We start from the raw sequence: 21,328 nt of genomic DNA, 5'->3' as shown, positions 1-21,328 counted from the left end.
GCTTTATTATCACAATACAGTTTGCAGCTTTTCTTAGGAGCCATTCCGAGTTTTGTCAAAAGTTTTCGAAGCCACAGAACCTCAGTAATTCCTTTTGCAATTCCCCTAAACTCTGCTTCTGCACTTGACACAGCCACTACTTTTTGCCGTTTGCTTTTCCACGTGACTAAATTTCCTCCAATCAATGTAAAATAGCCAGACGTGGATTTTCTGCTATCTCGGTCACCTCCCCAGTCTGCATCTGTAAAGGCATGAAGATCTAGATGATCATGTTTTTCATAGACAACTCCTCGCCTAGGTGTTCCTTTTAAATACCTCAGAATACGGTATACCGCCTCAAGATGTTGTTTTTTGCGGTTTATGCATGAATCTGCTGACTATACTTGTTGCATAAGCTAGATCTGGATGAGTATGAGATAAGTAGATCAATTTTCCAACTAATATCTGATATAATGTTTGATCAACTAACTCTGCTCCTTCAATTATCTGAAGTCCATGATTCATCATCAGTGGAGTTTCAATGGGTTTGCAGTCGATCATCCCTATTTCTGTCAAAAAATCAAGAATATATTTCCTTTAGGAAATAAAGATACCCCTTTTTGATCTAAGTACCTCTATTCCCAGGAAATTACTCGAGATTTCCAAGATCTTTCATTTAAAACTCCTGGAATAGCCTTTTCTTCAGCTGGGCTATTTCTTCTTCATCATCACCTGTAATAATCATATCATCAACATAGATAATCAGGCATGTAATCAGTTTCCCTCTTTTCTTGATGAATAGGGTATGATCTGAGTTGCTCTGTTTATAGCTAAATCTCCTCATTGCTGTAGTAAATCGCCCAAACCATGCTCTAGGAGATTGTTTCAGACCATATAGAGCCTTTCGCAACCTGCAACCTTCTCCAGCTAAAAATTCTGAGAAAAACCTGGTGGTGCTCGCATATAGACCTCCTCAGCTAGATCTCCATGTAAGAAGGCATTTTTGACATCGAATTGGTGTAGTGGCCACTCTTTGTTTGCAGCAATTGAGAATAACACTCTAATGGTGTTGAAATTTGCCACTGGTGAGAAAGTTTCTTCATAATCAATTCCATATGTCTGAGTGTACCCTTTTGCAACCAATCTTGCTTTGTACCTTTCAATACTGCCATCTGCTTTGTACTTGATTGTAAAAACCCATCTACATCCCACTGGTTTCTTCTTCTTTGATAAGACACACTTTTCCCAAGTTTTATTTTGGATAAGTGCGTTGATCTCATCTTCCATTGCTCTCTTCTAGTGCTTACTTCTGAGAGCTTCGTCAGTTGTAGTGGGAATAGTTTCAGAGTAGATGGCTACATTATATGCTTTGCCTGTCTAAGATAGATTTCCTTCACTTATTTTGTCAACAGGATATCTGGATCGTTGTGCTTCAAATTCAGGATCATATCTCCTGGGCGGAATACCCCTTGTGCTTCGAGGAGGAAGGCTATACTTCCCAGTCTGCTCTTCATTTGACTGTTCAACAATGTTTTCAGGAGAAACCCCTGATATCATACTTCTTTCAGGAGAATTAGCAGACTCAGGAGAATTATCAGACTCAGGAGAAATATCAGAATTGTTATAAGAGGAAATACTAGATGGAGTACATACCTCTTTTTCAGGATTCTCAGACAGGGTGACAGAATCACTAGGCACAGTTTCTGAATCGTTGTTGTTGTTGAATTGTATTATGTTATCAGTTGTTTCTGTGGTTTTGCCTACTTGGTCTTTTGGATCAGGATCAGGATCAGTTAACTCAGGATAAACTAACCAACTTAGATCATCACTCAAACTCTCCCCCTGAGATCTAAGGTGGGCGTAATAGTATTCAGTTTCAACAAAGGCACAATCCATGGTTACATATAACTGTTTTTTGACTGGATCGAAACACCGATATCCCTTTTGGTTGACTCCATATCCCACAAACACACATTTGACTGCTCGAGGTTCTAACTTATTTCTGCTACGCTTAGGCAAATGAACATAGACAACACATCCAAAGACCCGGGGAGGCAGGGAATGGGAAATGGGCACACTTGTATGGTTTTTAAGGGTGTCTAGTGGGGTAGCAAAGTTCAGGCTTTTTGTGGGAAGACGATTGGTTAGGTAATTTGCTGTAGCAATTGCTTCTCCCAAAAAATGAGCGGGAACGCATGAGTCAAACATCATGGCTCGAGTCATTTCTAAGAGGGTTCGGTTTTTTCGTTCCGCTACTCCATTTTGTTGTGGAGTATCGGGACAAGTAGTTTGGTGTATGAAACTATGGGTTTTTATGGAAGAGGCTAAGTCCAGATCTTTGTATTCATTCTCCCCCATTGTCCGATCTAAGGATGCGTATTTGTGTTTGGAATTGTGTTTGGGTCATATTATAAAAGGACACAAATACATCATGCACATCAGATTTATTTTTCAGAAAATACACCCAACTCATTCTAGTGCAATCATCAATAAAAGTTACGTAATACAAGAAACCATGATTATTAAATTCAGGGGCTGGTCCCCAAACATCAGAATGAATCAACACAAATGGAGTTTTAGTCTTAGTACTACTTCTAGGATAAACATGTTTATGACTCTTGGCCAGAATACAAGACTCACAATCAAAAGAAGTATTTGAACTAGCAAGGGAAGGGAAAAGTTTCTTTAAGTACCCTAAAGACGGATGACCTAATCGACGATGCCACATCCAGAGTTGATGTTCAACCGATCCACGAACAAGCGCTGCGCTACCCTGTTGAGACATCCGATCGACATAATACAAACCATCTTCTTCAGTACCATGCCCAATAATCTTCCCTGTTCGAGAGTCCTGTATAACACAACCAGTAGAATCCATTCGAACAGTGCAATTCAACTCCCGAGTTAGTTGGCTAATAGACAAGAGTTTATGAGCCAACTAAGGTACAAGCAAACAATTAGACAATTTAATGTCTTCCGAAATAGCAATTGAACCCGAGCCCTTTGTTTTAATTTTTTCTCCATTAGCAGTCTGAATGTGACTTTTAATAGGTGTATTTATTTTGTCAAGATCAGAATCATCAAAAGTCATTGTATTAGTGGCCCCGCAATCGAGTACCCACTTTGTGTTTTTACAACTACTAAGGAGTCCACTGGATTCATTTTTTGGTTTATGGGGTAGTGGGCTAAGTGTGGACTGAACATTATCAATGGGCTGATGCACATTGATGGGCTCGGTATATAAAGCAAAATTAGAGAATAAAGGTTCACATTCACGCATACCTTCCTTCCTCAAATTATTGCTTTCCAAACCTGGTTCAAGGGTTTCAACAGTGGTGGCTGCCATGGCTTCTCCTTCTTTGTTTTCTTCTGCTTCGCCGGCACTATATGCCGCCTTGCCTGAGTGGTTCTGATTTTCTCCCCCTTTCTTTTTCCGATCTGCCCACCATTCGGGGTACCCAATTAATTTAAAACACCCCTTTTTGGTGTGTATCTTTGGTGTGTCTCGTGCCGCCATAATGAGTACACCGGAGGTGACTCTTGTCATCCTCTTGCCGGAACTTAGGTTTTTCAGTTCTGCCTTTTGTTGCTAAACCTGTAGCTAATCCCGATGAGTCATTTGATGAGGGATTCTCGGTTTTCATGATTCCCCGGCGTGATATCTCTCGCCGGATACTTGCATATGCCTCTTCAACTGCGGGTAACAGATCCCTGTGAAGGAGATCCCTTCGATCTTTGTCCAGGGTTTCATTCAAACTTGTCAAGAACTGGTATAGTCTATGTTGTTGAATTAATTTGTTATAAACTGTTTTATCTTCTGGGCATACCATCGGATTGGGCTGCCTTCGGTCTATTTCCTTCCAAATCGAGGTAAGCTTGCCGTAATACGCCTCAATTTGGTCTGTGCCTTGCTGGATTTTGTTTGCTTTGGTTGTAACATCGAAGATCTGTAGTCCATCCCTTCCACTGCCATACATAGTTTCGATTGCTTTCCATAACTCCCTGGCAGTTGGGTAGTCTAGGAATTGGTTTTGTAAGCCTGAATCAATATTTTCATTGATCTAGGAAATAACAATGGAGTCATGTTGTGTCCACTTAGTGTATTCCGGGTCCTCCGGAGACGGTGGGGAGGCAGTGATGTGGCTGAGCCTACCTCGCCCTCCGATCCCCAGATGCATTAGTTTAGACCACTTCGTGTAATTTCCATGATTTAATTTTTTGGAGATTTCAAAGGATTGATTTGTGGCTTCAATGGCTGGTTTATTGGTGTTTAACTGTGAAAACAGTTGCAATACTTCCTCCATTGTAACCGGTTTCGAGACAATGGACTGATTTTCGGTTGTCATGGTAGATGATGATGCCGAAGTTCTTCCGGTCGCCCGAAAACGAACCTGGCTCTGATACCAAATTAACGTTTAAAGAGACTGTTTTTGGGGTTTTTATATTCTGTGTTGTATATTCAATTGAGAGTTTACAAAAATTTATATACAAAGACTTGCCATATTACTACCCTAAAATTAAGCCTGTAAAGAAGGGCTAATTGATATGATAAGCTAACTATAGCAAGTGAATAAATCAAGAATAATACAGAATATTCTAACAGATGAAGCATTGACAACTCATTATATTGTTGCCTGGTGGTGTTGTTGGAAGTAATAAAAAAAGGGAGCATGAGGTTAATTTGGCTTATATTGTGAGCATACCTCATTGTATTGTGCATGGTTTTTACTGCTTGACTGAGTTGCTCTTTGATTTTCTTGAAGACTGTAGAAGCGGAAAGGATCTCAGTTGACCATGTTTCACATTTAAAACCAGCTGATGGTGGATATGCCGCTACCCAATGTGAGCTCATCTACCTAGTTTCTCTTTCAATAATAAGATAAAACAAAATTGGATAGTTTTAATTTCTGCCTCTCTCAAATTCTTTTTTGTATTCACAGTGCCATAAAGATGCTGAATAGCCGAGTTAAAGTGTAAGCAACTCAAGAAAGAAAATACTTGCTGTCTCAAGTAGCCAAGATGAAAGTAAGTGCAGTCATCTGTGTTGCAGTTTTCCATTTGCCTAATGTAGCCTTTTCTCTTTTAATTGTCAATTTTGAGAATTACATAAAATGATTTTAGAGAACTTTTGTTGATAAGATCGATAGTTGGCATGCCAACTGCATTGCCCATTTTGATACAAGATAATGTCAAATACTTGTCTCACTCAAGCAACACAAGACATAAATATTGAACATCTATAGCACACTCTATTGTCTCTGTGTTATTTTTTTTTAAAGTTTCTTCAAATGCAGGAACACATGAACTACAACATCAACAATAATGAAGAAAACATATACTCTATGTAATTTTTTACTTACTTTTTGAGATTTTTTATTTACTTTTGAGTTATTTAGCTTTACTTTGACATTGCCACATAAATTTCAAGTTTAGCTTTGAACAATAGTATAAATATCATTTAACCCCAGCTCTGCATTGTTCAGATGTCAATTTTACTTGGTTTGGCACCACCATTTATGCTTTTAACTGCTAGTCCATCCAAGGTTTGCAGAACCAATCGCTTTTGATTCAGGTATGTCTTTTTTATTGGCTTAATAAACTGAACTAGTGCAAATAGGTAGTGATTATGCGGGTTGGGTGTCGTGGCTCAAAACAAGATGGAAGGATTGTGTGGACTGCTTTATGATGCATGTCAGATATGCAGCAGAGCAAGGTTTAGGCTCCTTGTGGCTCGTATATTGAGTGTGAAGCGAATACGGTTGGAAGGAGATGCAATTTCTGTGTTTTTTAGGTTAATGCTAGCACTAGAACTGCTGTTAGAAGTTTTGTAAACTACATGAATATCAAATGTAAGAGTAAAATCTCAGTATTCATCTGGTCTTAGCAACTGATTTTGAAGTTGCTGATGTTGTCTTTGCTCATTTTATTATTGTCAACTTTATATACACTAGCCTACTAGCTCAAGAGGTAGAGCATTGTGCAAATGCACAAAAGATGTGGGTTCGAATCCCATAGGTTCATTTGTATTTACTTTAAGAGATATTTTATTTACTTTAACTTATTTTGTATCTATTTTTATTACTTACAAACTCAAGGTCACTTATCTAAGGATTAAAGATATAAACATGTTGGTAAACTAATACCTTGCGTTTTCTTGCACCATCGAGTACACGTCTTTGGGTGACATCTTGTCGAAATCAAAGTTGTTTTATTTGACAACCTCCATCTTCCCAGGGAGCGCAGTCGATGTCCACTCGTTTCTGAACAAAATAGCTTTTGAAAGAATGTTCACGCGTCTCTGAACAAAAGAGCTTTGGAAGAATGTTCACTCGTAAAAGAGCTTTGATAAAATGTTCACTCGTCTCTGAAACAAGGGTGCTTTGAAAAGGATGCCCATGCGTATCTGAGGAAAAGAGCTTGAAAGGGATGTTCACTCGTCTCTGAACAAAAGAGCTTTGAATAGGAATGTCCACGCGTCTTTGAACAAAAGAGCTTGAAATGAAATGTCCGTGCGTCTCTGAACACAAGAGCTTTAAAACGGATGCCCACGCGTCTCTGAGCAAAAGAGCTTGAAATGAAAGTGTTTGATTGGCTGCAAACAGGAGCTTCAAAAGAATGGTGGGGGTGTTCGATTGGCTGCAAACTGGAGCTTCGATGAATGTTGAGATTGCTCGATTGTCTCCGAATAGAAGCTTCGATGAATAGGTGTGTCCAGTAAAATCAAAGATTGCCAAAGGACTTTGCTGGTGTTTTTCTTAGGGTTGACCCAAGACTTGGTGTGTTTGACTCATTGTGGTTGGTTGACTTGAGGTTGACTCAAGGCTTATTGTGCTTGACTCATTGTGTGACTTAATGTGTTTAAATCAACTCGACTCAATGTGTTTTGACACGTGTTTGTATACTCAACTTGATGTGATATGACACGACATGACTCAATGTACATGACTCGTGTGTGCATTGTATTATGTAGTGATTGTGTTTGTGCGACTCAAAAATGCAAAAAAACAAAAATTTTCCGTCATTTTTGTGGAGGGTACCGACTTTCTCCCGAAAAGAAAGACGTAAAAAGGAATCAAGGTGAAGTAGTGTTGGTGAAAAATGAATTTTTTTGAACTTCCCCAAATGGAAAAGAGATGAAAAAAATGAATCAAGCGATGGTGCATGTTGAATGAGCTTAATCAAGTGTATGCATTGATGTTGTATCTCATAGTGCAAGGATGGTAGCATCCTAGACTATCTCAGTTGATGATCTAATAGTGAAAGTGTTTGGGTAACTTAGACTTGGAGGCTAAGTACTTCATACTTTGTGATGCAATGATAATTATGATAATGAGTGATTCTAAGATGACAAGGCGTGTTTCAAGGTTGTATCAAGATTTCTTGAAAAAGGGTTCCTAAGGGAAAGATTATTTGGCTATATATTTGTGATGTGTGTGAAAGTGACACTAAGGTTAGGCTGCAAAATCTAAGGGCGTGGAACAATATTTTTAGAAGAGCCGAATGATCGTGACTCTTAGGCTGGGTAGGCTAATGATGTAGGGATCAAGCCCCCAAGTCTAGCTCTAAATGGATACGGATGAGCATTGGAGATCCTTTGATATAATCATGATGAATGTGGATATGTGATGAATAAATATTACGGTCGCACCCCAATGTGAGGTTGCCTACGTTTCCGTTAGGAATCAGGCCGAACGTAGCTCTAGACGAATCTTGCACAAGTGTGTGTACACCTCAAGGAGGTCTTCCAAGGGTTGTAACGGGGTTAGGCTAAAGGTTGAAGGAGAAGGGATAAAGGCTCAAGACCCAGAATAAGCCCCCAAGGTGTGCAACCTTGCAATTGAATCTTGGTATTTGTATGCTTGAGGTTTCTCACTTTTGAACTTCTTTTCTTTGTTTTTGTTCTTGATTTTTTTTATTTGAATTTTGTTTGGATAAGTGTGGGCAATCCCGATCATGCGATCTATCACTCACTTGACATTCATGTTTCTCAGGCACGGTACCGAGCACTCGATAAGAGACGTAATATGAGATGTGTTCATATCAAAGACATTGGAACACTTGCCCTTTTGCACACTTTTATTGCTATTTTTGGACTTTTGAAAATTTTGGGAAAATCACTCAAGCTTCTTGGCTTTGATAATTGCGTAAGTTGCACACCATCCCATCCCAAGGTTAGATAGATGTGGGTAGAAAAAAATGAAGGTCAATCGTTAAACGAGGGTCAAAGTGGTTTATCAAGAAAGGATTGTATATTCAAAAGGGGTAAAGGTGATATGATGTGGCTATAAGGGGTGCCTCAAATCATTAGTATATCTTGTGCTTAGCTCGATGTTTTTTTTTTTTTGTTTTTTTTTTTAATGCAATGCAATGATCATATGCAAGGAAATAAAAGGCTCATTTTATTGAAAATGGAAAAGGAAAAAAAAAATCAAATTCATGAAATAAATCTAAGAAATGATGGAGGGTGCCTATACTAGACTTATTGGGGAAGGGTTTGAAAAAAGAATAATGAAGAAAGCATGAAATCTTGGTGAGAAGCTTGCATCGTATCTCGTCTCATCATTACTCAGGTTTTTTTTTTGTCAGTCACATGACTCAAACTCGATTCAACATGCATAGATGGGGAAAGATCAATGTGCATGAGGTGAATGATATGTATGGGGAAAGCATATAAGAGGAAGGTGTGTGAATGTGGAAAGTGTTTAAGAAGGAAAGTGTGAGATATGTAATGTATGGAAAGTGATGTAAAGGGAAATAATGCATGTGTGGAAAGATGTGGGAAGGTATATGTGTATATGGAAGGATTTGGAAAAAATCCGGGAATAGGATGGACCCTCAACTCGAATGACGGAAAGGATGACTCATGCATGGACCTAAGACATGGTCATGGTGTGAAAAAGGTATGTACAAAGTGTGTGCTAAGACTTGTGAGTGAAAGTGATATGTTCAAGACTCGTGTCATGACCATGTGACTAGACATGTGGTTAGACTCATATAATACCAAAGAAGACCTCGTTTATTTATTAAACCGGTTAATTATAAAAATTAGACTTGACACGAAAAGAAATAAAAAAGGTTGGACGCTAAAAAGAATCCCTAAACTGGACATGCTGTATTATTTCAATCATAACCTTTTATCTATGACTTTGATTGGGACTAAACTAACGCCAAATGAAAGATAAAACTTTGGGCTACAGATCCATAGGTGGCACGACACGTAACTCTTTCTAGAACTCTGGCTATGAACAAAACAAGTTGACGCTTGTGCAGGATTTGGGAATAAAAATCCGGGTTGACTCAAAATAAATAAAAAAGGAATTATGACTCGATTTAATAAAGAAAGAAGAGGGTTAAATAAGAGAAAAAATTCCTTGGTTAGTATGTTTAGACATATTTACAAGAAACAAGTCAACGCAAAAGGTTAGTCAAATCACAAGCAAAGTATGCACAACTAAGGAATGCACAAATAGTCAAATAGTCACAACATGATGCAATGAATTTGCAACCTAACCATGGCTCTAACTTTCTAAGGTTCAAGGATTATGGTAGTCAAAAGGGTCCATGGTTATGAGTCCAGATGCATTGCTCGGAAGCCTTACCTTTGGAAGGGTTGGCGTGTATGCATGGGTCCCCGCAAGTTAGACTTGCTTCCATGGTTTGGTGAATTCACAAACTCGGATGTATCCGTCGTTGCACGGAGCGTTCGATTGAGTAGATGGAGCGTGAATTTCCAAGGGCTAAAACCACATGTAGAACACATATGGGTTCAAAAAATTCAGAAAAACTCAATCAGGAAGTAGAATCGGCGAGACAGTACTAGAATTGATCAAAACAAGAAGTCAGACTCCTGGCTCGATGTCGAAAGAACTCGGCGCGAGAAAACAGGGTCTATCGCGCAGCGATTACCCTATCGCATGGGGATAGACACTGTTGTCTCGCGACAGTTCCTGCGCGTCGCGGCAGTTTTCTGTGCTCTTCGGATTTTCCGATTTCCGAAGTATATTTTCGATTCTAGTTGTGAAAGATATTTCCAGCTTTTCCTACGTGTAAAAATCCTATGTTTTTGACACATTTCGGATGGTCTTTCCAATGCAGACCTTTTTATGCTCATGCCACAATGTTAATCAAAATTACGCACATGAATATCTAGAATCTTTTAAGTCTCATCCACTCATTCTAAATCGATTGCCAAAATAAATTTAGGAATCAACATAGAAATCCTCCCCAGTGGAGTCGCCAAAAACTGTAGGGAATATTTCAACACTCAACTTTGAGCTGAACTGTGATCATGCATTTAAGCATGGTGGCGTCCAAAGGGAAGGAAGCTAGAGATAAAAGAGTCGCCAACAAGTTTTAGGAAAATGTAAATCGTTCACGGGTGTGAAGGTTACACCCCATTCACGATCACAGAGATCGCTAATTCCATAGTGGTCCGGAACCATGACTGGATATTTGGGGATGATAGTACGAATCCAACCTAAAAGAGATTGAACCCGCCCTAAATCGGCCTCTACTTAATTCTTATGATATTCATGTGCGCTTTCCGATCAACATACATCCAATAAATTAATCCTAAGCATATCTAATCTACGATGGTTGATTATTAATGCACAAATAAATCTATTATTGGCGATCACTTGAATTAAAAATAATATTAGCCTAAATCAAATTATTAATTATCTTATTAGGCGTGATTTCAAGTACAAATTCCCTTTAAACTTGCAGAAGAGGCGTGATCAAGCAATAACAATAAATCATGAATAATCAAGCAATGTATGATTATTAACACAACAATCATTATCATAATCAAATCATCAAAACATAATTAGCAAGATCCTAGGCATGATACTAAACGGATTAATAACAAATCCTAGCATGTCACTAATAATAAAGATCAAAGCTTTATCCTAAACATGATACTAGAAATCATAAAGACATTCTAACATGATATTAGGAATTAAAATAATATTCTAAGCATGATTTCTATATCAAAAGAGAATAATTAAGTAATCGAATTACTCACTTTGATGCCTCATATCTTTTTCTATCAAAATAATACGCACGTTAGTAAACTTCTAGAAAGAATTAAATCAAACAAATAAATCAAATAAGAATTGAAATATAGATTTAGGACCAAACCCTCAGAACTATCAACCTTTCATGTCGAGGTCGAAGGAAACTTCGAGAAGGGCTTGGAGTATTCAAGTCTCACAAAGGACGTATGGTGTTTATTTAGGAAAAGTATTAAGGATGTGTTTAGGAACGTGTTTAGGCTAAGGCTAAGGCTAGAAATTAAGAGAGAGAGAGAGGAATAAGCTTTTAGCTTAGAATGGGAGAAAGATGATTATTGTTGGTGAGTAAACACAGAGGAAAACGACCTCTATTTATAAGGAAAAATGAGGGTCGAAAGATAATAAAAGAGTCAGAGTCCGACTCGGAGTAAAACTGGCCCTATCGCGACGCGATATTTCTATCTCTCAACGATATCTTTCAGAAGATAGAATCCGTACGGAATCCGACTTTCAATCAAATTGGGTTAATCGTATTTCCATACGTATTCTAATATTATCATAATTAAATCATTGAAAACAAGTGTTTTATCTGATATAAAATTCTTAGTCTTTATCTTTTCAAAAACAGGATAAATTAGAACTTTCTAGAGGATTCTAGAATTGAAACTAATAATAAATCCTAATGGATTTAGGATGAAAACAACCTCCTAGAAGATTCTAGAAGCTTGTAATAAATCCTAATGGGTTTAGGAATGAGGTTAAGGTTAATGGACCCTCCACATGGTCATTGAGTCATAGGTAAGGCTCGGTTTGGCCCTAATTTAGTATTCTGGCCATAACTTCTTCGTTATAACTCGGATTTGGGCTTATAGTATATCGTTGGAAAGCTCTTTTCAAACCCCATCCAAAAAAACCATCATTGGACCCATATTATGGACCAAAATAATCAAGTTTGGACGTTTTTATAAAGATGACACGAAATAAATGATTATAAGGACACGAAATGAATTATTTTGAGTTTAAGGGCACAAAATGAATGATTTTGGGTTTAAAGGCACGAATTAAATTATTTTGGATTAAAAACTCTTTAGAAAAGGTTAGGACTATGGTAAAGGCTTAGGGAGATTCACGAGACTCTTCAACTCTTCACCTAACTCGATAATCAAAGATGTGAAAGGTACTCATCACTGGGTTTGGTTTTTGGGGAGACACAATTTTGTGTCTACACAAGGCGAGTCTTGTTTACTTTTTGTTCTTTCACGAATTGGAATAAATAAGAATAACGACATTTGCGATGTAATTCCTACGTGATTAATGTGTGTAAATAAAATCAACTAACTTAGTTTTAGGTATCACGTTGCATATATTGTTTGGTAATGAAATTGTGAAAAAGGAAGAGCTAGTAGAGGCCGCACTTGGGCTAGAATAGCGATTCCTCCCTAAAAGGACGTTATTTTAGTACCCTCGCTCTCGAACTCATTTCTGGTAAAAGTAGACCAATTTCGGCGTGGGTAAACTTATGAGTCATGCTAAATATCCCTTGAACTCTACTTGGAAGAAAGACATGAACGAGGTTTATGAGTTTTCCTAAAACTCATTGGCGACTCCTTATTAGTTTCTTACAAAAAAGTCGTAATGATAAAATCAACTCTAGTACAAGGTCCCCTAAACAATCAGGAATTCAAATCCTAACACACCCTAAAAAAGTGTAAAGTCCTAGACTTTTAAAGGGCCATGGGCATAGAGGAGAAGGATCCTCTACGATGGGCACACCCTCCTCATAGTGGCGACTCAATTGGGGACTTAGAGGTTACAAGATTAGTTCTTAGTTATGGTTCAAGGTTTCCAAGTTAGGTTACCTATGAGTTGTAACAAGGGCTAACTTGGATATCACTAGTTAGAGAGTGAGACTTGAACGCATAATATCTTCCTTTTTCATGAATGTAAAAGCCAAACAAGCAACATTGTATCATGCATAATCATAGCACCTTCAAACCATTGGGGATTGGCTCATTGACTAGGGGTTGCCAACACCAGACTTCTATCCCAAAATCAATAACAATCATTCCACCCATATCGCCAACAAAATGTTGGGAGAACTAAGTCATGGGTCAACACGTTGAGTGATTGATTCGGGCATCGCTTCTTAAGATATGGTACCTTTGGACACCCAAACCTTAACCTTAGAATGACATTATGTGGTTTAATGGTTCTCTCGTATGCTTATATAATTACATGACTATTTGTGACGTGTTTAGGATAGCTTTTTTCCTTTTAGTCTTAACTTAGTTTCCCAACTACGAAGTTGTCCCTTCGTAGTTTTGAGTCGCGTTCAAGGGATATCATATATATAACAAAAAAAAAACGTTTAAAAAATATATAGATATTAAAAAATCGTTCGGAAAAAAAGTCCTGCTCGAACAGGTGGCGTGCGCAACTCATCAAGTTGTGCGGCCACACCCAACGCAAGTGTTGGGCTGTGCGTGCCAACCGCGCGCTACCTAGCATCTTGCGTGCGCCTTATTCTATGAGACCATTTTGATTCCCCACGAACAATTGGCTAGTTCAAACAATATCACTATCAATGAATTATTAAAAGGCGATGCTATCCCTTCGAATATAATTTGCGTCTTTTTTCCTTTCTCTTTCTCTTTCTTTTCTTTTCTTTTAAAAAAAAAACCAAGCGTGTCGGTTTTCTTAACTTCTCGTACTTCCTTTAGGGCTGGTTACCAAGCATGGGAACAAAGATACCCAGGCGCTCGCATTCTACGCTTACCATCAAACAATCCACCCCTTTCGAACCATCTCCCTTTGTCAACTCATCCTAGTCCAACAATGTCAACCATCGAGCAACTCCAAGATGAGATTGTCCGCATGAGAGAGGAAAAGGCTCAAGAAGCCGAGGCTAGAAGACTTAAGAAACTCGAAAAGGCCGAAAAGAAAGAGGTCGAGGCTTTAGTTTTGAACAAAAAATGGATGCTTTAGCCGAACGAGAGAAGACGTTGGAGAAGTTTGTTCTTCGCTCTACAATAGGGAACAAGTACTTTGACGCAGAAAAGTTTGCTCCTCCTGTGGGACTTACTTTACCTAAAAAGTTCGTAGCTACGGACTTACCAATATTTAAGGTGACTAATAATCCAAAAAATCATTTAATGAGTTTTACTGGCACCATAGCTTTAAAGGGAGTTAATCCTAAGCTCTATGCTTTGACATTTCCTTTATCTCTAGACCCAGCCGCAAAAGAGTGGTACTATGGGCTAAATGCCAAGTTCAAAAGTACATGGGAAGATGTAGTTTCAGCTTTTATCACCCAATACGAGAGTAACATAGAGTTCAAATCAACTTTGTGTGAACTTGAAATGCTTAAGCAAGGCGACGATGAAGGTTTCCTTGCTTTCTATGGTAGATGGCGTGAAAATGCGGCTCACCTTGCCTAAAGACCGCCCGAACTCGAGTTAGTACAAAAGTTCATTGATAATTGTCATGAAAAGTACAATAAGCATCTACGCTACCTTGGTCTAGACACTTTTCTATTTCGTGGCCACTAGGATTGAAGATGATCTTGCCAAAGAAAAGGCAAACCCAAACCTCATCATCATCAACCTAATAATAACTACAAGAAGGGGAATGATAACACTTCATCCTCTATTGATGTTTTTGCAACGTCCACGCAATACAATAATACAACACAATATAATAATAATGATCCTCGGAAAAGGTGGATAAGAGAAAGAAAATTCACACAATTCCCTGTGAGTTATAAAGAATTATTGGAAAAATTAAATGAAAAAGGGTTACTCTCACCAACTGGCCTAACACCTCCTCCCCCCATAGAAAGAAGAAATCCCCAATGGGATGGTGATGCTTATTGTACTTATCACAGGGGTGTTGGACAAGATACTGAACGTTGCTATGTTTTAAAACACAAGGTGCAAGATCTAGTAGACGATGGGAAAATTCCCACACCTAAGCCAAATAATAATGTTTCCCCACTGGGAATATTTGATATTGATGAGGACCATGTGAGAAGTGATGAGTTTGATCCTTTGGATTACATCACTCCCATAGGGAAAACTCTAACCACAACACTCATAGGGGTAAGGACTTATATGTTTCGAAATATGCCGTCGTCCCACCTCCACCTTGTCTCCAAGTCGAAACAAGTGGAGTGCTTGATTGGGATCATTTCTTGGGAAAATCACAAGATTTGTCAAACCTTTCCCTAGATGAACAATGGCATCAAGCACAACTCATGGAACATTTAGAAATGGAGGCATATCCAACATCTCTAGAAGAAAATTGGTTCACGAGTACTATGACTAATCCAAACGAGATTGATCACCTAACTCGTTCTGGGTGAGTCTGTGAAACAGAACCAAATGGATCTTCGACCAATCAAGGTCAAACTCAAAATCCAATACCACCTCCACCTGAGGTAGAAGATCCATTGGTCAAACAGCTTCGTTAATGCAAGGCGAATGTTAGCATTTGGGAACTCCTAAGCACCTCCAAGGAACATAGAAATTCTCTAATGAATGCTCTAACTGCTTTGTCTGTAAGTATGAACACAACTCCTCAGGATCTCGTTAGCTTGCTTACTAGCGAGAAATCTGAAAAATCAATCATTTTTACTACTGATGATTTGCCATCAAAAGACACTACTCACAATAATGCGTTATCTCTAACTGTGGGGTGCAAGGTGTTCGGGGTTTTTGGAGTCCCTCGGGAGAGTTACAATTCCAAGAATGCGCTTCGACCGTCTATACCTGCAAAATAACGGAAACTCCGGTTGGGTGAAGTTCCGCCTCCGACAATCAAGTTAGAACGTTTCCAGATGTATAAAAGTGCATAATGTAAAGGTTTTTCTCTCGGATTCCGAGAGACACTAGTAGAAAAAATGAATTAAGCACCGCACTTTTCACACCGGTTCTTGAAAATCGGTGGTAAAAGAAATGGGCGGGATTGAGGGAAAGAGTTTTCGCATCGGTTCTAACAAAACCGGTGCGAAAAGTGTGTAAATCGCACCGGTTTAGTTCAAACTGGTGCGAAATCTATTGTTAAATAAAATAAAAAACGGGTTAATTTTCTTTCTTTCTCTTTCATTTCATCGATTTTTCCTCCTCTCTCAGCTGCCTCTCTCTCCTCTCCCTCTCCTCCATTGATGCGTACTCGAAATTCTCCATTGATACGTACTCAAAATTCTCCATTGAAGCGTACTCGATCTTTCCTTCTTTCTATTTCCCCTCTTCGTTCTTTCGGTTTCCCTCTTTGTTCTTTTTGTTTCCCCTTTTCCTTCTTATCTCTCTCTTCTATCTCCTCAAACAAACCCTAATTTACTGAAGAAATCGGCCTTGAATGACCTGTTGCCCTCCTTCGAAAACCGACATCAATTCGAACCAAGGACAACCATCATCGATCGCCGTCGCCGTCTATTTCTTGAATCTACAATATTGGAGGTTAGGGTTTCTAGGTGTGTCTATTTTGAATCAATTCGATGTGCGTGTGTCTTCAACAAGCACAAATTCGAATCAATTTCGAACCAAAAATCAGAAATTCGAGGTTAGGGATTCTGGGTTATTTAGCTGTGCGTTATATTTTGGTCTTTTGGTCCAATTATTCATGTTAAATGCTTTGAAATTTTGGGTTTAATTGATGGGAACAAGTTGATCTCTTGATGGAGAGCAGAGATTGGTGGTGAAAGGAAGATTTGCCCCAAAGTATTTTGAAGGAATATTGAGGAGATATGTCAGTAAGTACCTACTGATCTCTTCTTTCCCTATATTTAGCTCCTAACCTTGTATATTAATGATTTCTTTTCATCCATAGGTGATGGACATGGAACATGAACTTCGAGCTCTTAGGGTTCAACTTAGAGAGAAATCTATATACCGGCTAATCTTCAAAAGAGGTTTATTTATGTTATAACCTTACGCTGAATCTGAATATGGATTCTAATACAATTTATTTAATAGATTGTGTGGCAAATTAAATGAATGGTTCATGAGTAGTTTGATAATGATGTTGGATTTTAGATGAGTTTTGAACTATAAATTATGTTATTGCTACTGCTTAGTTTGTGTATTATCATATTTAAATTCAGATTTCTGTATTAGGTTCTTGTTCAGTTGTTTTACTCATTTTGATAGTTAGTATGCTAATTTTTGTATGGCTTAATCTGTTTTTTTGTTTTAGTTATGTTTATTGTGGACCAATCTTAGTTAATTGTAGGTTTTTGCTATGATTTTTTGTTTGTACAGTTTTTGGGGATGATGTTTTAGTGTCATTCAAGAATGATTTATTAGAAGTAGTTTTGCTTCTAATTGTGGATTTAATGGGATTTTTTAAGAAATGAAATTTTGTGTAGGAGTTCCTTGGTGATTATTGATTGCTTTATACAAGAACAATTCATCCGTGTAAAGCGCAGTTTGTTGGTGAGGTATCTTATTTTATTTCTTAATAATTAATATAAATAATAATTAACCATTCCTTAGGGAGTTTGTGGTTTCTAAAAGAGTAGTGTAAGTGTTGTGTGTCAAGTATTTGTTTGTAGTTGCATTTTAGTTTGCATAGTTTAAAATGTGTTTATCCTAACTAGTTTGATAGATGTATTAGCCAGTGTTCTGATTAATTTATGGAGTGGATATTGAATGCAATCGTGGTCAGGTTTATTGAGCTTTGTTAGGCAGGTTACCATTTTTTTTAAAAATGTGTAGGCTTTGTATTTGTTGTATATTTTCCTTGTTGAGCCAAAGACATGATTTTCCCTTGTGAGAAGGGTTGTAGACTTTCCTGTTAGGTTTATTGAGCTAAAAACATGATCTTTCTCTTGTGAGCAGGGTTGTATGCTTTCCTTGGTGTATTTGGTAGTGCATATTGCTTTCCCTTGTGAGCAGGGTTGTATTCTTACCATTTACTCATATTAATTACCCTTGCAGTCCTTCTATGGAAGGAAATTTTCCATCACCTCACAGCAGACAAATTAAAGTGGTCATATAAGCTTATTAATATGCATATTGCTTTTAATCTTTCACTAGAAATATTATTTATTACAAAGTTGGCATCAAGGATAAGCTTATGTAGTTGTTAAACCAGAAGGGTATTGTATAAAATTGTCTGAAAGCGAGGTTATGATATTTAATTTCACATAACATTGGGACAGTGCATATAAGAAAAACCCTAATGATTAAGAGAGATTCAAGTGACTTGCAATAACAAAATAAAATCAGAAAATAAGTAGAGACAAGTGAAAGAAGTTACTATTGAAGCTTCAAAATGTTGAATAAATGCTGAAAATCTGAAAATGAACCTTGATGTTTGCTTCTACAATGATTAGATTTGAGAGTCTCCAAACTAAATCATCAACTAATTTAATGAACTAAGGTGCTAACTAAGAGGAAGTTTTCTGAAAAACTATTCTACCGCTTGCTGTCTTTAAAATGAACTAAAGGAAGAGTATTTATACTCCCGGAATTACATAGGGAAATCCGTCAAAAGTAACCCGGATTCCCAGTCCGGAGCACCCGCTCCAGAAGTAGGAGCGCCCGCTCCAGAGGTGGTGCACGCCCGCTCCCCTGTTCTTCAGTAGATGGCAGATTCAAGAAATCAGGGAGGAGCGCCCGCTCTTAGGTAGTTGCGCGCCCGCTCCTCCTATTCCAGAAGGTTAGCAGATTTGAGCTGAGCAGCTAGGAGCGCCCGCTCCTCAATGAGTGCACGCCCGCTCCTCTAAATCTCAAATTTGGGCAGATTCTTGAGTTCTTGCAGGGGCGAGGGGAGGTGCACGCCCGCTCCACCAGGAGCGGCCTCTCCCTTCATCACTTTCTACCTCCATTCTCAATCCATGAACTTCCTTGCTTTGCCTCACTTCACCTATTCCTGCAAATTAAGTACACAAACACACAAGGAGGGGGCAAAGCCAAAATGCAACATTTATACACAAAAGGGGGTTAGAAAGAGGGGAAAAGATTACAAAACTGGGTTAAAATCACCACAATAAGTGGTCGAATAAACCACTTATCAAATCCTCCCAAGCTAGCCAATTGCTTGTCCTTAAGCAATTCACATAGCACAAAACAACCCCATAGATTAGTTTTCTTACAGAAAAGCACATGCATAGATAAGAGAATCCTTAAGCAATAAAACTCGAGCATGAGGTATATGCCTAAGATCTACCACGATCATGACTAGCCAAGGCCTAGCTAACCTTCCCGAAAATACTCAACTTAAGCCTATTTAACAATTCTTACCGCGTCCCCATCACAAAGTTCAAATCCCCTCTAATGGTAGTGTCTCATGACTCCTCGAAGGAGCCGGAAAAACATAGATATAACGGGTTTTAAACACTCGACATCTCAATGAAAAAGTACCCTCTCCATATGCTTGTGAACCAACTCCCTCCACCGATGATGGCTTCAACTACTCTTTTTATCAATACACAAAAATATGAGGATCTCGACACCAAGTTAAGGCATAGGAGAAAACTAAAAGAGCTTGTATTTGATTCCAAGCTAAAATATAAACCATAAAGTACAACCCTAAGTAGGGGCTCTAACTTGATCTTCAAATACAACTATGAACATACTCTAAGCAAAAATGCACCACCAAGCTTGTTTATTTGGTAAGGTGGTGACTATTTATCACATCTCCGTTTTTTTTTCCTTTTTTTTTCTCCCTTTTTTTTTTTTGAAAATTTTATATGCATAACCAACTAATATATACAATGAAGAAGGAAAATACACTTAATAAAACTAAATCCGGATGCCTTAACTTGCACTATGCGTATACACCTTATGAAACAACCTTCATTAATAACAAGAGTAGTTTAAGCCACGATCTTAGGAGTTGGAGATCAAGTTCTCGATCTAGGTACTAAATCAAGGAGGATCCTTGCCACTCATTCAAAGTGTTGATGGCTTGAAAATATAAAACCTGTGGGATCAAATACTACCTTTCGGGGTTCAGATTCCTTTGAGACAGGCGACACCATCTTACCACAAACCTAGACTTTAAGTCTCGTACATTCGGTAAGGTTATTCTCATATTAGCCTAAACTAACCAATTCTATGTCCAACCAAGGGCATCTAAACCATGCTCGAAATTTTATTACAAAAAGAAAACAAGTATCTACCACATACAATCCAATATCATCATCGAAAACCAATCAAAGGCAAAACAATTTATTTATTTATTTATTTATTTTTAACTATTGAAAGAATGGGAGATAAGAAAACTAGATGAAGAATTTGGATATTAGGGAAAAAAAGATTTTAAGAAGGAAAGAAATTTGGATGTTAGGGTTTTGGATTTTAGGGGAAGAAACAACCTCATCAATCATCATCATCATCAATAGAGATCAAAAGCAAACCAACCATACCAAGCATTCAACATCAAAATAACCAACCACAAATACATAGAAGAAAGATGCTCTAATGCACACATATAAAAGAGAAGTGAGGCAAGCACATTAATATGCAATCGTTCTAGCCTAGGCGTGCCATATCATCATGAAAAGAACAACAACCAACCTAGAGTAGGAACGCAAACTAGAACATAATACAATGTGAAACCAACCACAAGTCCCAAAAGCTAAACCAAGCCTTACATTACAAACATTCCACAAACAAACTCAAACATCTCAATATATGCACAAAATAGCATCACATATAAGCACATGCATTATCAAAACCAAGAACCACCCTATACACAAAGACCTAAAGACCTCCCCCAAAGTTAGACATTTGATTACCGTTCCCGCACTAAAATGTACACAATGAGAAACATCTCCCCCCAAGCTAGAACTCGACACCGACCACGGTGTTACAAATGATGGGTAAGAAGAGAAAGGGAACGATAAATACAAACGTCTACATGCTACTCCCATCATCCTCTCTTGGCGGCGATGGCAAATAATTATAGTTTGGGTCTACATCGCCGGTAAAAGAGGATTGATCCATGTAGGGAGGTAGATCATAGTTGGGGCAACTTCGGTAGTGGCCGAAATCCGGTGCACTACCCGTGCCGCAACCACCATCATACCCGGGTGGAAACCCGAAGTATCCCCTTAACGGGTGGTTACCGATCTCCTCGGGAGTCATATTACCACATGTCTCGGGGATGTGGTAATAAGAGGGGTCCCCCCTAGAATCACAACCCCCGGGTTGTGTATAATCATAGGGAGGATAGGAACGTAGCTCCAAAATGGAGCTACGAGGTCCTTGCCAATAAGAGTAGGTGGGTTGGTTGTTGTTCCAACCCGGAACTGGCCCTTCTTGAACCGGGCGCTTAGGGTAGTTGACATAGGGGAGAAAGTCTCCCCTCTCAACTTAGTTTTGATAAGACAT

This window comes from Chenopodium quinoa, unplaced genomic scaffold (assembly GCF_001683475.1).
Source record: "Chenopodium quinoa cultivar QQ74 unplaced genomic scaffold, ASM168347v1, whole genome shotgun sequence".
Lineage (NCBI taxonomy): Eukaryota > Viridiplantae > Streptophyta > Magnoliopsida > Caryophyllales > Amaranthaceae > Chenopodium > Chenopodium quinoa.
This window is presented reverse-complemented; position numbering follows the sequence as displayed.